Consider the following 18260-nt stretch of genomic DNA (forward strand, 5'->3'; position numbering starts at 1 on the left):
GAGCGAACATACAAATGCACAATCGGTTCATCAAAAGATCATAACCGGGTCTTCAAAAGATAACCAAAGTTCACATAATACACATAATACGGCGGGCAAGTTCAAACTACATCTAAAAACTTGAAATTAAGATAGATGTTCACCACCTCCTCGCCGGCCCTTTGCCCTTCCGGTCGCCGGCACAGCTGTAGGAGTCCGCGGCATGAGGTGGGTCCTGATCTACTCCCGTGTGAAATTTCGTGAAAAAATACCAGGAAACGTATTCGTGACAAAAAGACAAAAGTTTCCTATGTATAGAAAAAACTGTTTGGACAGATTTTTGTTCGGACAAAATTTCCTTCACCTTGGATAGGTTTTCTGGTATTTTTACATGAAATTTCACACGGGAGTAGATTAAGAACCCAGGTTTGATATCCTCAAATTTCAGTTTTTTTTGATTTTTTGGTATTTTTTACATTTAATATTTGTATAGGGGTGTGGAGCACCCAGGAGCTCCTGTGTATTTTCCCATATGCATGTTACTACTCTAAGTTACTCCCCACTATGGATAGTCTTGAGCGTTGCTCGGAGCCGAAGGATGCATTTACTGAAACCACCACAGTTGAGGATAGGGTAATAACTTGGTATCACTTTTCACACAACTCACAAGCGAGTAACGGAGAGCACAACCATCAACTTTGTGCCTAACAAGTAACGGAGAGCACTCATCGTCTGATTTGCTCATGAAAACAACCGTTTTGACTTATTGGGCCCACCTGTCGGGCTAACGTAGTTGATGGTGTAATACACCGGGGATGGCCTCTCGGCGGGGAGCTTGGCAGGCTTGCCTCAGAGCCCATGAAGCTTGGCGAAAGATGACTATATGAGGGAGCCTCGGAGCCCGGTTAAACATCAAGAGATCATCTTGGCGTACAAACCAAGATGGGCAGTGGTCAGATTGGCCCCGTCTTCTGTAAAACCTTACCCCTATCACCTATATAAAGTAAGGGCTACGGCTAGCCATCCCATCTACTCTTGTAGAAACATGCTCTCACTAGTCATATATCATCCCCGTCGTAATCCTCGCATGAGGTACTTCACCATGGATACAAACCAGAAGCGGGCGTAAGGTGTTACCCCTCTAAGGTGGCCTGAACCTGGGTAACTTCCTCATGTGACCTTGGTACTTTCGTTCGCATTAGCCACCCTAATGAGCATACTAATTGTTCTATGTATCATCAGTTCGCATGCCAGGCCTTCCACCATGAGAAAGCCTCACCTTAGGCTCCTTCAACTTCACCACGGGTTGGGCGGGCCGGGCCGACGTCAACCCACCGGCCTCCCTCCCCCGCATTGTCTTCTTTGGCACACTGGCATAGTGGTGTCATCATTGACTGCCACGGCGACCTTCGCGTGGGCATCCTGCCGCCCAAACAGATCGCGTCAACGATCTCCTCGTGGTCCATGACATCTTCACCACTGACCTCCTATTCGGAGGGTGACGATCTATCACCAACAAACCGAATGCTCAAGGCCCTTCGCGTTCACCTTGAGATCAGATCACTGCATCGACCTAATAGCAAGCCACCGGCCCGCCTCGACGTCACACCTGGTCTCTATGGTATGCGACAATTGCTTCATTGACCACATATCATAGTTGAAAGTGCTAGTTATCGACTAGAGGGGGGGGGGGGGGGTGAATAGGCGATTTTTATGAAAGTCTTCAAAACACGAGGTCTTTGAAGACAAACTGTTGGAATGAGCCAATATGATATGCAACGGAAGATGAACTACACTAGACAAGCCATAGTCAAGTAATAGTATAGTGAAAGTACAAAGACTAACAACAGCTAGGTAGTACGGATCAGAATAGAAGACAGTATGAAGCCAAACAGGTAATAGTCTTCACACAGTGAGGTCAAACAGATCAATCAAGCAGGAAATGACTTCACGAAAACAAACTGAAATGTAAAGGAAGTAAGGGATAGAACCAGTAGCTTGGTGAAGACAAGGATTTGGTAGATCAGTTCCAGTTGATGTGACATCTGTACGTCTGGTTAGGGAGGCTGAGAATGAACTCAGAAGACCGCGTCTTCACCTTATTCCCCTTGAGCTAAGGACACCCAGTCCTCGTCCAATCACTCTGGTAAGTCTTCAAGATAGACTTCCAAACCTTCACAGACTTCGTTCACCAGCGATCCACAATGACTCTTGGGTGCTCAGAACGCGACGCCTAACCGGCTGGAGGATTCACAGTCCTCAAGTGTAACAAGTCTTCAGGTCACGCGGACAGAAAAACTTCAGTGATGCCTAACACTCTTTGGCTCTGAGTGTTTTGGGCTTTGTCCTCGCAAGGATCTCTCTCTCAAAGGCTTTGAAGGTGGGTTGCTCTCAAACGACAAAACCTGTGCACTAACTCTGAGCAGTCACCAAATTATGGTGTAGGGGGTGGGCTATTTATAGCCAGGAGGCAACCTGACCTGATATGTCCGAAATGACCTTGGGTCACTAAGGAATCGACACGTGTCCAACAGTCGGATTTCAAACATATGCAGCAGCTTGGCTTGGGATACAAGCAAAGCTGACTCATCCAACTCTGGATAAGATTTGCTCTCATTGTCTTCACTCGAAGACACTGGATTTTGGTTGAGCATCACTTCAGTCATCTGACTTTGTTCACATGGACCCTACTTAACAATACGGTGGTTCCTATGACTCAATAAAGAAGAAAAGGAAACTACAAAAAACTATGTCTTCGCACTCCATAGTCTTCAAGTGAATGTCTTCACAAGTCATAATCTTCATCGTGAATGTCTTCACAAACCACCATTGTCTTCATACATTTTTAGGGGTCATCTCTGGTAGGTAAACCGAATCAATGAGGGACTACTACCTGTGTTATCCTGCAATTCTCACAAACACGTTAGTCCCTCAACCAAGTTTGTCGTCAATACTCCAAAACCAACTAGGGGTGGCACTAGATGCACTTACAATCTCCCCCCTTTTTGGTGATTTGATGATAAACTGGTTGAAGTTTTCACGGGGATAAAAGTATGTGAAAGTTAAAGATCATAGGCATTGTCTTCATGTGTTGAAAAAGGCTCCCCCTGAAGATGTGCATATAAGTAGTTTGCTTTTGAATGCAAATGCACATGGCAGATTTTACTTGTGGAGATCCTCTTCATCACACGAAGACAATTCATCATGCATACATAAGGATAATGAAGATAATGAAATGCATAATGAGAAATGGGCTTTTGCAGAATGACCGTGTGCAGAATTTATCATCGCATCACAAAGTATCAGCAAAAGTAGCGGACGACCATCAAGTTTAAGTGTTACAACTCAAGAGCCAAATAGTTTCAAAATAAGAGTTGTAAGAACTTAACAAAAATAGGTAACCACCCCATATGGAGCCGCTTGAAGACTATCAACTCATATGCTTCTCCCCCTTTTGTCAGTAAGGACCAAAAATGTTTGAAGACATAGAGTGTCTAATCATGCTGAGGTGATGAAGATGTTGGAGCAGCAGGGTCGATGTTAGTGTTGAGTGGTGCAGACGGGCTTGGTGCAGCATCATGGTGTAGTGAAGCCATTGCTGGTGAAGTGGCGTCATCTTCTTCATCAATGACTCTTGCAACAACAGTTGCAGCCGAAGATGAATACTCGGAATCTTCAATGGAAGGGGTTGGATGCCAACTTGCAGATTGTGGAGGCCTGGAGTCAAAATTGAATCGCTCTGTGAAGCCATCTTCCCGAAGATCATCTTCAGAACAGAGTAGTGTGAGGCTCTTCCAGGACCGCCGACAGGCTTCATGCGCAACGAATGAATTCTTGGTGGCCAGATTACGAATGCGATTGACATCAAGAAGACTCTGCATCTGACGCTTCAGCTAGTCGTGATGACTATCCTGCTTTTGATGAAGTGGGACAAGTAGCTCTCGGTCGTTGAGGACACAAGGGTGCTTCTGAGGCCTTTGAGCAATAGTACTGGCGGTGGCATCGGTGTTGGCACGATGCCACAGATGTAAATGACCAGCCAGAGGACCATCAAGAGCAGGAGGATTTGGCACATGAATACCTTCAATAGGCTGAGTGAAGCTTTGATGTTCAACATAGTATTCATGGAGTGGCTTCTTGGCAGGCTTAGTGTAGATGGCTTCATATGACATATCAACATCAGGTAGAAACACAACATGATTGCGCACTGAAGGTTGATAGTTGACAGTTGAGTGAAGCTTGATCAAACGCATGACCCATGGTGCATAGAATTTGAGTCCAAACAAATCAATTCCAGAAGCTGCTAGCTGACGAATGAAGCAATCTTGAGTGTTGAACCTGATGCCATTGATGATATAGAAGACCAATGTCTTCATGGCGCCTTCAAGCTTGGCATCAGGAGAATTTCCTTTGATATGCCATAGAGTATGCCTCAAAATGTGATAGAATGTGCGGGGCAGGTACTCGAGGTCCTTGACAAAGAATTCCTTGGGATATTCATCATCATGGGGCAAAGGCTTCATCATACTGAGCATCTGGCGCATATTGGGCTCTGGCTTCTGAAAGATGCTCTGCAATTGATTCTGATGTACCCGGCAACCTGGTTCAAACAACTCACCAGGAGTGGGCATGGAAGTAAGCTCGATGATGTCATGAGCTTTGGCTTCATGATGAACATTGCCTGTCATCGACTCAAGGATCCAAGTCTTCGGATTCCTGTTGTAGCCTCTGATGTGAAGTGTGGTGTAGAACTGCAACAGAAGCTCTTCATTCCAATGCTCCTTATCAGTCACAAACTGGAGCAGCCCAACATCTCTGAAGTAGTCAAGAGCCTCTTCAAGGCATGGTAGCCCAGCAATGACATCACAATTAAGACGCTTATGAGGAAAAATCCTGTCTTGATTGTACAGTATGCAAGAATAATAACTTCGTTGCTCATTGATACGTCTCCAACGTATCTATAATTTTTGATTGTTCTATGCTATTATATTACCCGTTTTGTATGTTTATGGGCTTTACTTTACACTTTTATATCATTTTTGGGACTAACCTATTAACCGGGGGCCCAACCCAAATTGTTGTTTTGTTGCCTATTTCAGTGTTTCAAAGAAAAGGAATATCAAACGGAGTCCAAACGGAATGAAACCTTCGGGAGAGTTATTTTGGAACGGAAGCAATCCAGGAGACTTGGAGTGCACGTAAGGGAAGCAACGAGGAAGCCACGAGGTAGGGAGGCGCGTCCTACCCCCTGGGCGCGCCCCCACCCTCGTGGGCCCCTCGTGGCTCCCCCGACCGACTTCTTTCGCCTATATATGTCCATATTGAAGGAAATATGCCCTAGAGGCAATAATAAAGTTATTATTTATTTCCTCATATCATGATAAATGTTTATTATTCATGCTAGAATTGTATTAACCGGAAACATGATACATGTGTGAATACATAGACAAACATATAGTCACTAGTATGCCTCTACTTGACTAGCTCATTAATCAAAGATGGTTATGCTTCCTAACCATAGACATGTGTTGTCATTTGATTAATGGGATCACATCATTAGAAGAATGATGTGATTGACATGACCCATTTCGTTAGCCTAGCACTTGATCGTTTAGTATGCTGCTATTGCTTTCTTCATGACTTATACATGTTCCTGTAACTATGAGAAATATGCAACTCCCGTTTACCGGTGGAACACTTTGGGTACTACCAAACGTCACAATGTAACTGGGTGATTATAAAGGAGTACTACAGGTGTCTCCAAAGGTACATGTTGAGTTGGCGTATTTCGAGATTAGGTTTTGTCACTCCGATTGTCGGAGAGGTATCTCTGGGCCCTCTCGGTAATGCACATCATTATAAGCAGTGCAAGCAATGTGACCAAATGAGTTGGTTACGGGATGATGCATTACGGAATGAGTAAGGAGACTTACCGGTAACGAGATTGAACTGGGTATTGGATACCGACGATCAAATCTCGGGCAAGTAACATACCGATGACAAAGGGAACAACGTATGTTGTTATGCGGTTTGATCGATAAAGATCTTCGTAGAATATGTAAGAACCAGTATGGGCATCCAGGTCCCGCTATTGGTTATTGACCGAGAATGGTTCTAGGTCATGTCTACATAGTTCTCAAACCCGTAGGGTCCGCACGCTTAACGTTACGATGACAGTTTTATTATGAGTTTATAAGTTTTGATGTACCGAAGTTTGTTCGGAGTCCCGGATGTGATCACGGACATGACGAGGAGTCTCGAAATGGTTGAGACATAAAGATTGATATATTGGATGACTATATTCGGACACCGAAAGTGTTCCGGGTGATTTCGGAGAAAACCGGAGTGCCGGAGGGTTACCGGAACCCCCCCCGGAGAGTTAATGGGCCACATGGGCCTTGGTGGGAAGAGAGAGGGGCGGCCAGGAAGGGCCGCGCGCCCCCTCTCCCTCTGGTCCGAATTGGACTAGGAGGGGGGGGGGGCGCCCCCCTCTTTCCTTCCCCTCCTCTCCCCCTTCCTTCCCCTCCTAGTAGGAGTAGGAAAGGAGGAGTCCTACTCCTACTAGGAGGAGGACTCCTCCTCCTGGCGCGCCCAACAAGGGCCAGCCGGCCTCCCCCTCCTTCCTTTATATACGGGGGCAGGGGGCACCCCATAGACACACAAGTTGATCTACGGATCGTTCCTTAGCCATGTGCGGTGCCCCCCTCCACCATATTCCACCTCGGTCATATCGTCGCGGAGTTTAGGCGAAGCCCTGCGCCGGTAGAGCATCATCATCGTCACCACGCCGTCGTGTTGACAGAACTCATCCCCGAAGCTTTGCTAGATCGGAGCCCGGGGATCGTCATCGAGCTGAACATGTGCTGAACTCGGAGGTGCCGTACGTTCGGTGCTTTGATCGGTCGGATCATGAAGATGTACGACTACATCAACCGCGTTGTCATAACGCTTCCGCTTATGGTCTACGAGGGTACGTGGACACCACTCTCCCCTCTCGTTGCTATGCCATCACCATGATCTTGCGTGTACGTAGGATTTTTTTTGAAATTACTACGTTCCCCAACAGTGCATCCGAGCCTAGGTTTTATGCGTTGATGTTATATGCACGAGTAGAACACAAGTGAGTTGTGGGCGATATAAGTCATACTGCTTACCAGCATGTCATACTTTGGTTCAGCGGCATTGTGAGATGAAGCAGCCCGGACCGACATTACGCGTACGCTTACGTGAGACTGGTTTCACCGCTACGAGCACTCGTTGCTTAAAGGTGACCGGCGGGTGTCTGTCTCTCTCACTTTAGTTGAACCGAGTGTGGCTACGCCCGGTCCTTGCGAAGGTTAAAACAGCACCAACTTGACAAACTATCGTTGTGGTTTTGATGCGTAGGTAAGCACGGTTCTTGCTAAGCCCGTAGCAGCCACGTAAAAATTGCAACAACAAAGTAGAGGACGTCTAACTTGTTTTTGCAGGGCATGTTGTGATGTGATATGGTCAAGACGTGATGCTATATTTTATTGTATGAGATGATCATGTTTTGTAACCGAAGTTATCGGCAACTGGCAGGAGCCATATGGTTGTCGCTTTATTGTATGAAATGCAAACGCCCTGTAATTGCTTTACTTTATCACTAAGCGGTAGCGATAGTCGTAGAAGCAATAGATGGCTTAACGACAACGATGCTACGATGGAGATCAAGGTGTCGCACCGGTGACGATGGTGATCACGACGGTGCTTCGAAGATGGAGATCACAAGCACAAGATGATGATGGCCATATCATATCACTTATATTGATTGCATGTGATGTTTATCCTTTATGCATCTTATCTTGCTTTGATTGACGGTAGCATTTTAAGATGATCTCTCACTTAATAATCAAGAAGTGTTCTCCCTGAGTATGCATCGTTGCGAAAGTTCTTCGTGCTGAGACACCACGTGATGATCGGGTGTGATAGGCTCTACGTTCAAATACAACGGGTGCAAAACAGTTGCACACGCGGAATACTCAGGTCATACTTGACGAGCCTAGCATATACAGATATAGCCTCGGAACACGGAGACCGAAAGGTCGAACGTGAATCATATAGTAGATATGATCAACATAGTGATGTTCACCATTGAAACTACTCCATCTCACGTGATGATCGGACATGGTTTAGTTGATTTGGATCACGTGATCACTTAGATGACTAGAGAGATGTCTGTCTAAGTGGGAGTTCTTAAGTAATATGATTCATTGAACTTAAATTTATCATGAACTTAGTACCTGATAGTATTTTGCTTGTCTATGTTTGTTTGTAGATAGATGGCTCGTGCTGTTGTTCCGTTAAATTTTAATGCGTTCCTTGAGAAAGCAAAGTTGAAAGATGATGGTAGAAATTACACAGACTGGGTCCATAACCTGAGGATTATCCTCATTGCTGCACAGAAAAGTTACGTCCTGGAAGCACCGCTGGGTGCCAGGCCTGCTGCTGATGCAACTGACAACGTTAAGAACGTCTGGCAGAGCAAAGCTGATGACTACTCGATAGTTCAGTGTGCCATGCTTTACGGCTTAGAACTGGGTCTTCAACGACGTTTTGAACGTCATGGAGCATATGAGATGTTTCAGGAGTTGAAGTTAATATTTCAAGCAAATGCCCGGATTGAGAGATATGAAGTCTCCAATAAGTTCTATAGCTGCAAGATGGAGGAGAATAGTTCTGTCAGTGAACACATACTCAAAATGTCTAGGTATAATAATCACTTGATTCAACTGGGAGTTAATCTTCCTGATGATAGTGTCATTGACAGAATTCTCCAATCACTGCCACCAAGCTACAAGAGCTTCGTGATGAACTATAATATGCAAGGGATGAACAAAACTATTCCCGAGCTCTTCGCAATGCTAAAAGCTGCGGAGGTAGAAATCAAAAAGGAGCATCAAGTGTTGATGGTTAACAAGACCACCAGTTTCAAGGAAAAGGGCAAAGGGAAGAAGAAGGGGAACTTTAAAAAGAACAGCAAGCAAGTTGCCGCTCAAGAGAAGAAACCCAAGTCTGGACCTAAGTCTGAAACTGAGTGCTTCTACTACAAGCAGACTGGACACTGGAAGCGGAACTGCCCCAAGTATTTGGCGGATAAGAAGGATGGCAAAGTGAACAAAGGTATATGTGATATACATGTTATTGATGTGTACCTTACTAATGCTCGCAGTAGCACCTGGGTATTTGATACTGGTTCTGTTGCTAATATTTGCAACTCGAAACAGGGACTACGAATTAAGCGAAGATTGGCTAAGGACGAGGTGACGATGCGCGTGGGAAATGGTTCCAAAGTCAATGTGATCGCGGTCGGCACGCTACCTCTACATCTACCATCGGGATTAGTTTTAGACCTAAATAATTGTTATTTGGTGCCAGCGTTGAGCATGAACATTATATCTGGATCTTGTTTGATGCAAGACGGTTATTCATTTAAATCAGAGAATAATGGTTGTTATATTTATATGAGTAATATCTTTTATGGTCATGCACCCTTGAAGAGTGGTCTATTTTTATTGAATCTCGATAGTAGTGATACACATATTCATAGTGTTGAAACCAAAAGATGCAGAGTTGATAACGATAGTGCAACTTACTTGTGGCACTGCCATTTAGGTCATATCGGTGTAAAGCGCATGAAGAAACTCCATACTGATGGGCTTTTAGAATCACTTGATTATGAATCACTTGGTACTTGCGAACCGTGCCTCATGGGCAAGATGACTAAAACGCCGTTCTCCGGAACTATGGAGCGAGCAACTGATTTGTTGGAGATCATACATACTGATGTTTGTGGTCCAATGAATGTTGAGGCTCGCGGCGGGTATCGTTATTTTCTCACCTTCACAGATGATTTGAGCAGATATGGGTATATCTACTTAATGAAACATAAGTCTGAAACATTTGAAAAGTTCAAAGAATTTCAGAGTGAAGTGGAAAATCATCGTAACAAGAAAATAAAGTTTCTACGATCTGACCGTGGAGGAGAATATTTGAGTTACGAGTTTGGTCTACACTTGAAACAATGCGGAATAGTTTCGCAACTCACGCCACCCGGAACACCACAACGAAATGGTGTGTCCGAACGTCGTAATCGTACTTTACTAGATATGGTGCGATCGATGATGTCTCTTACTGATTTACCACTATCGTTTTGGGGTTATGCTTTAGAGACGGCCGCATTCACGTTAAATAGGGCACCATCTAAATCCGTTGAGACGACGCCTTATGAACTGTGTTTTGGCAAGAAAGCAAAGTTGTCGTTTCTTAAAGTTTGGGGCTGCGATGCTTATGTGAAGAAACTTCAACCAGATAAGCTCGAACCCAAATCGTAGAAATGTGTCTTCATAGGATACCCAAAAGAGACTATTGGGTTCACCTTCTATCACAGATCTGAGGGCAAGATTTTCGTTGCTAAAATCGGATCCTTTCTAGAGAAGGAGTTTCTCTCGAAAGAAGTGAGTGGGAGGAAGTAGAACTTGATGAGATAACTATATCTACTCCCTTGTTGGAAAGTAGTTCATCACAAGAACCGGTTCCTGTGACAACTACACCAACTAGTGAGGAAGCTAATGATATTGATCATGAAACTTCAGATCAAGTTTCTACTGAACCTCGTAGGTCTACCAGAGTAAGATCCACACCAGAGTCGTACAGTAATCCTATTCTGGAAGTCATGTTACTTGACCATGATGAACCTACGAACTATGAGGAAGCGATGATGAGCCCAGATTCCGCAAAATGGCTAGAGGCCATGAAATCTGAGATGGGATCCATGTATGAAAACAAAGTATGGACTTTGGTTGACTTGCCCGATGATCGGCAAGCCATTGAGAATAAATGGATCTTTAAGAAGAAGACTGACGCTGATGGTAATGTAAATGTCTATAAAGCTCGACTTGTTGCGAAAGGTTTTCGACAAGTTCAAGGGGTTGACTACGATGAGACTTTCTCACCCGTAGCGATGCTTAAGTCTGTCCGAATCATGTTAGCTATTGCTGCATTTCATGATTATGAAATTTGGCAAATGGATGTCAAAACTGCATTCTTGAATGGATTTCTGGAAGAAGAGTTGTATATGATGCAACCAGAAGGTTTTGTTGATCCAAAAGGTGCTAACAAAGTGTGCAAGCTCCAGCGATCCATTTATGGACTGGTGCAAGCATCTCGGAGTTGGAATAAACGTTTTGATAGTGTGATCAAAGCATATGGCTTTATACAGACTTTTGGAGAAGCCTGTATTTACAAGAAAGTGAGTGGGAGCTCTGTAGCATTTCTGATTTTATGTGTAGATGACATATTATTAATTGGAAATGATATAGAATTTCTGGATAGCATAAAGGGATACTTGAATAAAAGTTTTTCAATGAAAGACCTCGGTGAAGCTGCTTACATATTGGGCATCAAGATCTATAGAGATAGATCAAGACGCTTAATAGGACTTTCACAAAGCACATACCTTGACAAAATTTTGAAAAATTCAAAATGGATCAGGCAAAGAAAGGTTTCTTGCCTGTGCTACAAGGTGTGAAGTTGAGTCAAACTCAATGCCCGACCACAGCAGAAGATAGAGATAAAATGAAAGATGTTCCCTATGCTTCAGCCATAGGCTCTATCATGTATGCAATGTTGTGTACCAGACCTGACGTATGCTTAGCAATAAGCTTGGCAGGAAGGTACCAAAGTAATCCAGGAGTGGATCACTGGACAGCGGTCAAGAACATCCTGAAATACCTGAAAAGGACTAAGGATATGTTTCTCGTATATGGAGGTGACAAAGAGCTAGTCGTAAATGGTTACGTTGATGCAAGCTTTGACACTGATCCGGACGATTCTAAATCGCAAACCGGATACGTGTTTTTATTAAACGGTGGAGCTGTAAGTTGGTGCAGTTCTAAACAAAGCGTCGTGGCGGGATCTACATGTGAAGCGGAGTACATAGCTGCTTCTGAAGCAACAAATGAAGGAGTTTGGATGAAGGAGTTCATTACCGATCTAGGTGTCATACCTAGTGCATCGGGACCAATGAAGATCTTCTGTGACAATACTGGTGCAATTGCTTTGGCAAAGGAATCCAGATTTCACAAGAGGACCAAGCACATCAAGAGACGCTTCAATTCCGTTCGGGATCAAGTCCAAGTGGGAGACATAGAGATTTGCGAAATACATACAGATCTAAATGTTGCAGACCCGTTGACTAAGCCTTTCTCACGAGCAAAACATGATCAACACCAAGACTCCATGGGTGTTAGAATCATTACTATGTAATCTAGATTATTGACTCTAGTGCAAGTGGGAGACTGAAGGAAATATGCCCTAGAGGCAATAATAAAGTTATTATTTATTTCCTCATATCATGATAAATGTTTATTATTCATGCTAGAATTGTATTAACCGGAAACATGATACATGTGTGAATACATAGACAAACATATAGTCACTAGTATGCCTCTACTTGACTAGCTCATTAATCAAAGATGGTTATGTTTCCTAACCATAGACATGTGTTGTCATTTGATTAATGGGATCACATCATTAGAAGAATGATGTGATTGACATGACCCATTTCGTTAGCCTAGCACTTGATCGTTTAGTATGCTGCTATTGCTTTCTTCATGACTTATACATGTTCCTGTAACTATGAGAAATATGCAACTCCCGTTTACCGGTGGAACACTTTGGGTACTACCAAACGTCACAACGTAACTGGGTGATTATAAAGGAGTACTAAAGGTGTCTCCAAAGGTACATGTTGAGTTGGCGTATTCCGAGATTAGGTTTTGTTACTCCGATTGTCGGAGAGGTATCTCTGGGCCCTCTCGGTAATGCACATCATTATAAGCCTTGCAAGCAATGTGACCAAATGAGTTGGTTACGGGATGATGCATTACGGAACGATTAAAGAGACTTACCGGTAACGAGATTGAACTGGGTATTGGATACCGACGATCAAATCTCGGGCAAGTAACATACCGATGACAAAGGGAACAACGTATGTTGTTATGCGGTTTGACCGATAAAGATCTTCGTAGAATATGTAGGAACCAGTATGGGCATCCAGGTTCCGCTATTGGTTATTGACCGAGAATGGTTCTAGGTCATGTCTACATAGTTCTCGAACCCGTAGGGTCCGCACGCTTAACGTTACGATGACAGTTTTATTATGAGTTTATAAGTTTTGATGTACCGAAGTTTGTTCAGCGGATGTGATCACGGACATGACGAGGAGTCTCGAAATGGTCGATACATAAAGATTGATATATTGGACGACTATATTCGGACACCGGAAGTGTTCCGGGTGATTTCGGAGAAAACCGGAGTGCCGGAGGGTTACGGAACCCCCCCGGAGAGTTAATGGGCCACATGGGCCTTGGTGGGAAGAGAGAGGGGCGGCCAGGAAGGGCCACGCGCCCCCTCTCCCTCTGGTCCGAATTGGACTAGGAGGGGGGCGGCGCCCCCCTCTTTCCTTCCCCTCCTCTCCCCCTTCCTTCCCCTCCTAGTAGGAGTAGGAAAGGAGGAGTCCTACTCCTACTAGGAGGAGGACTCCTCCTCCTGGCGCGCCCAACAAGGGCCGGCCGGCCTCCCCCTCCCTCCTTTATATACGGGGGCAGGGGGCACCCCATAGACACACAAGTTGATCTACGGATCGTTCCTTAGCCGTGTGCGGTGCCCCCCTCCACCATATTCCACCTCGGTCATATCGTCGCGGAGTTTAGGCGAAGCCCTGCGCCGGTAGAGCATCATCATCGTCACCACGCCGTCGTGCTGACGGAACTCATCCCCGAAGCTTTGCTGGATCGGAGCCCGGGGATCATCATCGAGCTTAACGTGTGCTGAACTCGGAGGTGCCGTACGTTCGGTGCTTGGATCGGTCGGATCGTGAAGACGTACGACTACATCAACCGCGTTGTCATAATGCTTCCGCTTACGGTCTACGAGGGTACATGGACAACACTCTCCCCTCTCGTTGCTATGCCATTACCATGATCTTGCGTGTACGTAGGATTTTTCTTTGAAATTACTACGTTCCCCAACACATATACCCTAAGAACTTCGGAGAGCACAATAGATCGGGAGTTCCGCCGCCGCAAGCCTATGTAGCCACCAAAAACCAATCGGGACCCTGTTTCAGCACCCTGCCGGAGGGGGGATCCCTCACCGGTGGCCATCTTCATCATCCCGGCGCTCTCCATGATGAGGAGGGAGTAGTTCACCCTCGGGGCTGAGGGTATGTACTAGTAGCTATGTGTTTGATCTCTCCCTCTCTCTCTCTCTCGTGTTCTTGAGGTGATACGATCTTGATGTATCACGAGCTTTGCTATTATAGTTGAATCTTATGATGTTTCTCCCCTTCTACTCTCTTGTGATGAATTGAGTTTTCCCCTTGAAGTTGTCTTGTCGGATTGAGTCTTCAAGGATTTGAGAACGTTTGATGTATGTCTTGCATGTGCTTGTCTGTGGTGACAATGGGATATTCACGTGATCTACTTGATGTATGTTTTGGTGATCAACTTGCGGGTTCAGTGACCTTGTGAACTTATGCATAGGGGTTGGCACACGTTTTCGTCTTGACTCTCCGATAGAAACTTTGGGGCACTAAGTACTTTGTGTTGGTTTGAATAGATGAATCTGAGATTGTGTGATGCATATCGTATAATCATACCCACAGATACTTGAGGTGACATTGGAGTATCTAGGTGACATTAGGGTTTTGGTTGATTTGTGTCTTAAGGTGTTATTCTAGTACGAACTCTATGATAGATCAAACGGAAAGAATAGCTTCGTGTTGTTTTACTACGTACTCTTGAATAGATCGATCAGAAAGGATAACTTTGAGGTGGTTTCGTACCCTACCATAATCTCTTCGTTTGTTCTCCGCTATTAGTGACTTTGGAGTGACTCTTTGTTGCATGTTGAGGCATAGTTATATGATCCAGTTATGTTATTATTGTTGAGAGAACTTGCACTAGTAATGAACCCTAGGCCTTGTTTCCTAGCATTGCAATACCGTTTACGCTCACTTTTATCATTAGTTACCTTGCTGTTTTTATATTTTCAGATTACAAAAACCGATATCTACCATCCATATTGCACTTGTATCACCATCTCTTCGCCGAACTAGTGCACCTGTACAATTTACCGTTGTATTGGGTGTGTTGGGGACACAAGAGACTCTTTGTTATTTGGTTGCAGGGTTGCTTGAGAGAGACCATCTTCATCATACGCCTCCCACGGATTGATAAACCTTAGGTCATCCACTTGAGGGAAATTTGCTACTGTCCTACAAACCTCTGCACTTGGAGGCCCAACAACGTCTATAAGAAAAAAGTTGTGTAGTAGACATCACTCATGGCTCCAGAACCTATCTGAGGCAATCTTTGGCTTCTTGTAGGGGTTCTTGTCGCTATCAAAGAAAGTATTGTGCTCTCTGAAGCTTAACACATTGAAGGAGCCTTGGGTAGTTGTAGCACTGGGAAGCCTTGGCAATCTTGGCTTCGACTTCTGTGTTTGAGGCCTCTGCTCCACAAGTCATATTGTGGACCTGGAGCAGTGGGTGGAACCAGAATGGGCCATCTATAGTGACAAGCTCACCACCGCGATTGTAAGAACATTCCATAGTGTGTGGCACTGGTGGAGGAACAACTATTTCAGTAGTGGTTGGCTGCACATTATCTTCAGTTGCAGTATTGGCTTTAGGCTCCACATTGTCTTCAGCCATGACAACATCATTGACTTGTGTTGGTGGTGGCAGCCTCATTCGCTTCAACTTCCATAGCTTCATTAACGGGGGGGGGGGGGGGGGGGGGGGAGGGCCTGGCACAATCACGTATTCTTGCACAATTGGATCATTGGTAGGGGGAATGACTTCACGTTCTTCTTCTCTTTCTTCATCGCTTGATGCAGCCAGAATGTCTTTAGCCGCTTTGGCTTCAGATTCATGAGCAGACTCGGAAGGGATGACTTCAGGGAACACTTGACGTGCTACTGATCTGGTGTGTTGCACATCCTCTTCACGAATGCTCGATGATACGTCTCCGTCGTATCTATAATTTTTGATTGTTCCATGCCAATAATGTACAACTTTCATATACTTTTGGCAACTTTTTATATTATTTTGGGACTAACATATTGATCCAGTGCCCAGTGCCAGTTCCTGTTTGTTGCATGTTTTATGTTTCGCAGAAAACCCATATCAAACGGAGTCCAAACGGGATAAAAACGGACGGAGAATATTTTTGGAATATTTGTGAGATTTGGGAAGTAAAATCAACGCGAGACGGTGCCCGAGGGGGCCACGAGGCAGGGGGCGCGCCCCAGGGGGCAGGCGTGCCCCTGACCCTCGTGGGCACCCCGTAAGGCGGTTGCTGCTCATATTTTGCTGCAAGAAAGCTAATTTTCGGAAAAAAATCTTGCCAAAGGTTTCAATCCAATCAGAGTTACGAATCTCCGGATATATAAGAAACGGTGAAAGGGCAGAATCTGGGAATGCACAAACAGAGAGAGACAGAGAGACAGATCTAATCTCGGAGGGGCTCTCGCCCCTCCCACGCCATGGATACCATGGACCAGAGGGGAAACCCTTCTCCCATCTAGGGAGAAGGTCAAGGAAGAAGAAGAAGGGGGCTCTCTCCCCCTCGCTTCCGGCGGCGCCAAAATGCCGCCGGGGGCCATCATCATCACCGCGATCTATACCAACACCTCCGCCATCTTCACCAACATCTCCATCACCTTCTCCCATCTATATTCAGCGGTCCACTCTCCCGCAACCAGATGTACCCTCTACTTGAATATGGTGCTTTATGCTTCATATTATTATCCAATAATGTGTTGCCATCCTATGATGTCTGAGTAGATTTTTGTTGTCCTATCGGTGATTGGTGAATTGCTATGATTGGTTTAATTTGTTTGTGGTTATGTTGCTGTCCTATGGCGCTCTCCATATCGCGCAAGCGTGATGGATTCCCGCTATAGGGTGTTGCAATACGTTCATGATTCGCTTATAGTGGGTTGCTTGAGTGACAGAAGCATAAAACCCGAGTAAGGGGGTTGTGGCGTATGGGATAAAGGGGACTTGATACTTTAATGCTATGATTGGGTTTTACCTTAATGATCTTTAGTAGTTGCGGATGCTTGCTAGAGTTCCAATCATAAGTGCATATGATCCAAGAAGAGAAAGTATGTTAGCTTATGCCTCTCCCACATAAAACTTGCTATCGGTCTAGTAAAGTAGTCAATTGCTTAGGGACAATCTCGCAACTCCTACCACCACTTTTCCACACTCGCTATATTTACTTTATTGCTTCTTTATCTAAATAGCCCTAGTTTATATTTACGTGCTCTTTATTATCTTGCAAACCTATCCTATCACACCTGCAAAGTACCTCTAGTTTCATACTTGTTTTAGGTAAAGCAAACGCTAAGCATGCGTAGAGTTGTATCGGTGGTCGATAAAACTTGAGGGAATATTTGTTCTACCTTTAGCTCCTCATTGGGTTTGACACTCTTACTTATCGAAAGAGGCTACAATTGATCCCCTATACTTGTGGGTTATCAAGACCTTTTTCTGGCGCCGTTGCCGGGGAGTCATAGCGTGGGGTGAATATTCTCGTGTGTGCTTGTTTGCTTTATCAATAAGTAATTTTTATTTGTTGTTCTTAGTTGTTGTTTATCTTTAGTTATGGATATGGAACATGAAATACCAAAAAAATTAGGTGTACTTGCTACTCATGGAGATGGGGAACCTCCTAAAACCCTCGATGCTGGTTATGTGAAAAATATTATGTACTATTTTGATAATCCTGAGAAAACCCCATTCAATTATGTTATGGGAGACACGTTGGATCAATGTGAATACTTTAAGGATTATCGCTTGACACAAAAAGGGAAACTATTATGGGATCAAATTCATATGTTGCATTGGTATGCTCGGGAACTATGCTTGAGATATGATTATACTTGTTGCTCTAGGATGAAGGCTCCACACCTTCCCTTTTCATGCAAATTCAATGATAATAAAACCTTAGCTTCTTATGCTAATGATATATATGGTTACTATGATGTGGAACAAATAGAAGAATTCGTTGCTTTTATGGGTGCTTATGAAATTTAATCTTTGTTTAAAGAGTGTGAAAATCTTGATGATGCTGTTTACAGACCTGAAAATTTTGCTATACTTAATATTGCTGTGAGAATTATGAATTCAATTCTGATATTGATGATTTTATTGAGAGAGTCTCCGCTGTTCAAGAAGAGACTAATAT

Source organism: Triticum aestivum, chromosome 7B, assembly GCF_018294505.1.
Source record: "Triticum aestivum cultivar Chinese Spring chromosome 7B, IWGSC CS RefSeq v2.1, whole genome shotgun sequence".
In the NCBI taxonomy this organism is placed as follows: Eukaryota; Viridiplantae; Streptophyta; class Magnoliopsida; order Poales; family Poaceae; genus Triticum; species Triticum aestivum.